Source organism: Papaver somniferum, chromosome 4 (assembly GCF_003573695.1).
Source record: "Papaver somniferum cultivar HN1 chromosome 4, ASM357369v1, whole genome shotgun sequence".
NCBI classification, from domain to species: domain Eukaryota; kingdom Viridiplantae; phylum Streptophyta; class Magnoliopsida; order Ranunculales; family Papaveraceae; genus Papaver; species Papaver somniferum.
The window spans coordinates 1,675,216-1,682,196 of record NC_039361.1 but is presented as its reverse complement, the minus strand read 5'-3'; the positions used below and the strand labels follow the sequence as shown (position 1 = coordinate 1,682,196).

The 6,981-nt window shown below is 38.0% G+C and overlaps 1 long non-coding RNA gene across 1 annotated transcript; it reads right to left on the bottom strand.

The window, feature by feature from the left end:
* Positions 1-523: 523 nt before the first annotated feature.
* LOC113273408 lies at positions 524-2,604 on the bottom strand. The gene is made up of 3 exons (XR_003322383.1): positions 1,270-2,604; positions 958-1,098; positions 524-845 (listed from the first exon to the last, which is right to left on the bottom strand). It is a non-coding gene; the product is annotated as an uncharacterized LOC113273408 (long non-coding RNA).
* Positions 2,605-6,981: the final 4,377 nt, after the last annotated feature.

The following is a 6,981-nucleotide window of genomic DNA, read 5'->3' as shown; positions in this document are numbered from 1 at the left end:
GACGACCACCAACGCCAACCACCAACCACCACCACCGACGACCACCACCATTGTCCACCACCGCCAACCACCACCACTGTCAACCAACACCGCCGCCGTTAACCAACACCACCAATGTACACCACCACTGCCACCAAACACACCGTCGCCGCCAATAACCGCCACCCACCGCCGCCGCTAACCACCACCGTCGTCGACCACCATCACCGCCGCCAACCACCGCTGCCGACGACCACCACTACCATGTGGAGTCAACTTGCTGAAGTTGTGTCCATATCGGAGTCAACTAGGTCAAGTTATCTCCAATAAATAGTGTCCATACCGGAGGAAACTAGCTCAAGTTGTCTCCACAAGTGGAGGAAACTAGCTCAAGTTATCTCCAATAAATAGTGTACAGGAACAAGTTGCAAAAACAAAATGGAGCCAACTAACTCAAGTCGTCTCCGAATCTGAGGCAACTAGCTCAAGTTGTCTTCAAAAGCGAAGGAAACTAGCACAAAGTTGTCTTCAAAAGTGAAAGCAACTAGTCCAAGTTGTCTTCAGATTTGGAGGCAACTAGCACAAGTTGTCTTCAGATTTGGATGCAACTAGCATAAGTTGTGTCCAAAAGAAAAAATATACACAAATGTGTGAACCTGGTTTGAGTCGAAAAAATATTTTCTGACATATAGTCAATTGTGCTACCATTGCACCACAGGTTCGTCGCGATTACTCTAAGATGTATGCATAAAGATAATTTACCACTAAAGGTATACCTTAAATGCAGGAACAAATAAAGTCGCGATTGGCACTATAAGAAAGACCATATTTCCTCTTCAACAGAGACCATTTTTCGGTGGCAAAACCTGTAGCATTATCAGGAAGGGGATAAAAGAAAGCTCCTTAATATAGGAGATCAGCAAGTAAGTGCAGATAAAACCTTGATTCTGAAATGTAGTTGTGTTAAGAAATTAGTACCTGAATCTGTCCGGACATGATTTTGTTAAAGGTTCCGACATCCATGACCGGAAATGTTTAGTATTTCTTGTTCATTAGTAGAGCAAGCGTACTTGGTTGTGTCGCCAAATATTACCAGACCGGCAAAGAATAGTAACCAATCTAATAAGTTAATTGGAAAATGCTTCAGTGAAACCATACATCTTAAAATCATGTGCTAACCTAAATGTGTTTACAAAATCCATGTTTCTTAATCTACAGTGTACTAAAAATCTGTAACTATTAATTAACTGATCTCAAAACAGTACAAATAATTAAGTATTATCAACTTACCAAGAATGTGCCGGAATTTTTGAACTTCTAGTGAGTTTTGAATCATCTCAGGTCCTTTGAACACTTATTTACAAGAAGTAAACAACTTATGCAATTTCATCGACATTGTTGGTTTTTTACACTGTTTTGTTCTTTTTATACATCTCTTCTTCTTAGCAATACTGTTTCCAAGTACTGTTTTGCTCAAACAGCCAACTCACCCATCAACTCTGATCATTAGGATCTTGTTTGTTGCCTGCCAAATTTTTCTCAATCGAAAACTTTATTCTCACAGTTATTTAAACTTCGATAAACTCCAACACCACCAGTCCCTTGTCTCGCTTATCTATCTCGGCATCTTCTGCAGTTACCCATTTGTTGGCATAAACCCATCTCAGCACCACTGGTTTCAACCACCTGAATAACTGAACACCATAGAACAACAAATTCCAGTTCCATTACCAAAGTCCTGCCATTGCCTATTTTTGTATGTTAAACTCTCTTCGCGGCTCGGAAGCCGATTCCTTCCAACTCCAATAGCACCCAGGATGCATACAAAACAACACGCAAGTCCTAAATTATCATTGTTTCATCACCGTATACCACCGAAATTTTCTAACCATGGAAGCAATTCTCTTTTTATCTACCTGGTCTTCTTAACTACGAATGCCAGCAACTGTTTAGAACCATCGGCAACCACCATCACCACTGCAACCATCCTCCATCTACTGCACGGTTCATTATACAAACCAGCAGCCATACCTAAGCACAACTCCCATTTCGCTATTAATTTGGCACTGTTGCTGCCACCATCTACAGTACTACCACTCTACTGCTGCTCCTACACGACCAATATTGATGCTTTTATCACCAAAACCATCGCCTACACTATTACAACAGAATCCACCACCGTCACCTCCATTCCAACAACATCTACCACCACCACCACCACAAGCACCAGATCGAAATGCAATAAAATATAATGTTTTACTAACTGAATTATATCATAAAAACACATCCAACATATGCGAGATTCAAATCAAATGGATATTTTTAGGGTTTTTGATACAAACCTGATTCATTAATCTCTGGAATTTGGATGGTTTCTATTCTATATTTCAACTTGAAGTTGCCATAGATCGAAACCTAAAAATCACAACTCTCAATCGTCTGAATCTTTGGATGTCACTGAAATTACTGATATTTTCGAATTCAGAAATTACCAGAAACTGAAATCTCAAAATTTAAATCTCAAAATCCGAAATTTATTTTATGAGATCTGATATGAAGATGATCGAGTAGAGATGGTATTGGAATTGTGGCGGAAGTAGAAGTGGTGATGTAGTGGAGGTGGTGTTCCACCGGCGGCGGCGGCAATGAAGATGAATGAAGATGTTGGTGGTGGCTGTCTTCGGTGTAGGAGACAGAGAGTAGAAATAGGATTTTTTTCATTTGGTGAAAAAATTAGATCTAAATCATCATATCGGTGATGGCAGACTTGGTATTATAATTTCAAAAAATCTCTCTCTAAAAGGAAAGGGGTATTTATATAATGGATAAGGGTAATTGTGTTGGACCCATGGATGATAGTAGGTGTGTTTATAACATTCCCACACATTCAAAAGCCACTCCAATTGGTGTGTTAAACAGATCATAAGAAAAGTCAGTATCCCAGTTGAGTTGACAACTCAAAGTGCACAGGAAAGCCAGTCCCCTTTTTTGTTGAGTGTCCTGTGATTGCTGGCCTTTGGAACAGACTTGCTTTTGATTGGGGTTTACATTTATCATGTTAATCTTCAGTGGATTTGCTATCGGCCTGGACAAAAAGAACTAGCAAATTGCATCATCCCATTCATGTTAGGGCAAATTTGGATATCTCGAAATAACCTGGTTTTCAATCACCGGATCACTTTAACGTGGATTTCATTTTGCAACAGGCCATGCGCAAAGCCCAAAAATTCGTTTCAGTGACCTATTCTGTATCTCATACTCAGCATGCCTTCTGCAGGTTATAGAATGCTCAATACAGATGGTGCTTCTACTTCTAATCGTCTTGCAGGTATTGGTGGAGTTATTAGGTCTGACAATGGATCGTACACTGCTGCCTTTAATTTGCTAAACATATTTTCACCGATGGCAGAATTATGGGCCCTTAGAGAAGGTTTGCACTTGGCATCTACCTTGGGTATCAACAAGCTTCAAGTAGTTAGCGACTCCATGTATATTGTACAACTTGTCAATGGTTTGTGTTTTGTTACGTGGTATTTTGTTAACATCCTTCAAGATATTCACACTGTAGTTTCTTTATTTCAGGATATATCTTTTGGTTACAACTATCGTGATCTGTAGCAGATCATCCAGCGAAAAAGGCTATTGTGCCTTCTGTAAACCAAATGTGGGTTTCTACCCCTCCTACTTTTTTGGTTCAGTTACTGTATGTTGATGTAATGGGGAGGGGTTACCCGTGTAGTTTTGTATGAACTTCTTCTGTTTACCGGGAAAAAAAAAGTTAGCCAGTCCCCCAATTGCGCGTACATGCTAGCATGATATTTTGTTTTGTCACGCCAATTTTCCGTAACTCGACTATCTTGTGAACAGTGAACAACCTATCAAGCAGATTGAGTACTCATTTATAAATCCCTTTAATCCACAGTTATTATGAGTAGTTCTTATGTTATTATTATATGCTTAAATGAATTATCCGTTAGAATGCGATCGGATTGGGAAATGAGATGGCATAGGAGTTCCTTATCATATGCTAGAAGGAATTATCCGTTATTTAGAGAATTGGAGTAATCGGATTGGGAAATGAGATGGTAGAGGAAATTGAATTCGATTTATTAATTGAGAATTGAAATATCAAATGGTAGATGAATTTGAATTGGATTTTCTAGTTCACTTTGTTTCCCATTAGTCAAGTTATTGGCTCCTCCCTTGACCATAACTTTTTGAAGTAAAAATGTAACCAAATTGCTTCGTTATTCATGAAGTCGAATTAAAGATCTGAACGCTATACAATGTACCAAATTTTGGGCTAGAATCAATGGTTTACATAATAATTTGTAAAATATTCGAATTCAAAGGTGTTGTCAATTGTGGTATAACAGAATTGGACTTCAGATTAACGATTGGCCGGATCACCCTGACTCAAATTCATGAGACTTCAACTATCATATACTGTGATGATACTTGTAAAAAGCACTTAATAAATGAAAAGCTTGTGTAAATGATTATATCTGATAATGCTAGACCAACAAAATTCGAGCAACTAGCGAGCAAAATTTCCCCCTAAATTGCTCGCACTTCCACGTAACGTCCTCATACGAGACACCGAGTAAAACATTTTTCGGATGGACTAGATATACAATTAACGTGCAGTTCATTTCAAAGTATCTGTTAAGACAAGTACATTGTCGCTGCATTTTTATGACTATATTAGACACCATACATTTTTTTTTTAAGATTATATTATTGGATAACGATTATTACATGAAACTAGTTGGAAGCCTAACAAACTAAGCTCCAACGACATATTACTACATTAATTGAACAGGTTATATTAAATATTGAAAAGAAAAAAAACAACCAACGATTAAACCAAGGTTAGTACAGAGAAAGTTACATAAGAGTGTCCAATTACTCCAAATTAAATTGGGATCAACGTACTTAAAACTATCGTTGTTAAGACCATAAGACTATCAATTGCTTAATCAAATCAATATTTTCTTGCACACTCTTGTGTCGACCATGAAAAACTCTTACATTCCTCTCCTTCTAAATCAAAGCTAAATTGAAAATTTGTTTTCTTTCTTCTTCTCTTCTCCTCCTCCCATCAACCGTAACCTCCATTAAAACGAAAAACTCCCAATTTTTTAACCTAAATCAAACCTAAATTGAAAATTTGTTTTCTTTCTTCTTCTCTTCTCCTCCTCCCATCAACTGTAACCTCAATTAAAACTCAAAATTTCATCGTTTTCGATTAATCGACGACTTGAAAATTAATCAAGTGTAGTGTAATGACTTATACGAGGTATGTTTTGAAAATCCAGTTAAGATTTGGTTTATTTTGTTCGATTTAAGTTTAATTTCTATCAAAAATTAGGGTTTTAGATGAAAATTGAAATTGAAATTTCTGGATTTATGTGAGTTATGGTTGATTTTAACTCAATTACGAACCGAAACTGGAGATTTTGATGTTGTTATGGTTGGTAATAGTCCAATTACCAACCGTATGTTCTTATATCTGAGAATTTTCTTCAGTTACGGTTGGTAACCATTTTAGTTTACGAACCGTAACTCAGTGGTTGGTATCGAGCATTTGGTTACCAACCGTAACCGAGTTAGACAGAATATCCAAATTCTAGTTGGGCAGTAATGTTACTAGGAGGTGCATACATCCAAATTCTACTTAATCCATCAACTCTAGCAGTTTTAGACAGAATATCTGCCACTTTATTCCTCTCTTTAGGCACATAAGAGCAATGCCAAGAATTAAAAAAACCAAGGAGATTCTTTATGTCTCTAATCAAATTATGGAGTCGCCAATTGATGTTGTAAGGAGATTCTGTATATGGTGTTTGTAATATCGTTATTTCACGTTCACTAAAGCCCGGTAGTTTGCGCCCACTTGGAAAAGAATCCATCCTAAATTTGAGCAGCCAAGTGACACATTTTTCGGATGGATACTGTTGGAAGTTAAACCAAGATATGGTGTTTTAGTTCGTGGATATGTTGATCCAGTCAGAATGGATCAACTGCTGCAGTTGACGCAGTCAAGTAGGATCAACAGGAACAGTTGACACACTACGCGATATTTGGAAGTTCGGGTTAACCAGAAGAGCAAGTTGTGTCGGTTCCTTGTTTTAGAGTTTTACTATATTTAGAGTTTCTTTGTGTTTCTAGAAGTGTGCTTTATTTAGAGTTTGTTTTTATTAGGAAACTACTTGAGTGATTCTCAAGTTCGTGAGACTATAAGTAGGCTAGTAAGCCATGAGACAATATACACCAAACTGATTATCAATGTAATCGTTTTTTAGCTTCCGTGTGTGCTCTCCTCTCTCTTGCTCATCCTACATTTGGTATTAGAGGAAGGGAGAGGAGAAGGAGAAAGAGTTAGAGAAAGCTAAAGGAGTGTTTCGTTTTTCCGGTAGAGAAGTAGTTGCGCAAAGTTTTTTGATGAGTTGAAAGAAAAAGGTTGTTGCTGCCAGAGAAAGAAAAAGTTTGGAGCTGTTTAGGGTTTGTTCGTGAAGCTGTGAAGGAGCAGTGCTAGAAAGAAGTTGAAGTGTTTGACCTGTTGTTAGGTTGGTGTTTGTTTTCATCAGGATTCACGTCGTTGTTTCTCCGTGAGTTCGTAGCAGACAAAGAAGATGGTGGCTACAGATACAACAAGTTGCAAACATGGTTCGATGGCTGCTGTGACTGTCAAGATGATCCTGCGTGGTCAAGACAGAGTTTTTTGTTCAAGCAAAACAAGAAAAGTGTTGAGTTGATGCTGCCATAATAAAGCCGTGAAGTTTGTTGCTGCTACTGATGTTGCAGAGAAGTTTCGAAGAAGAAGCTAAAAATTATTCTCGTGTACATCATATACATGGAGAATCCTGGAACTTTTTATAAGTTGCTGGCTAGGAAGATTGCTGTCATGCTTGTGATGTGCCTGTGAAGTAAAGCTGCTGCTGCCATTGTTACTGGTAATAATGAAGAAGGAAACAGAGAAGATGCTAAGGCTGCCAATGA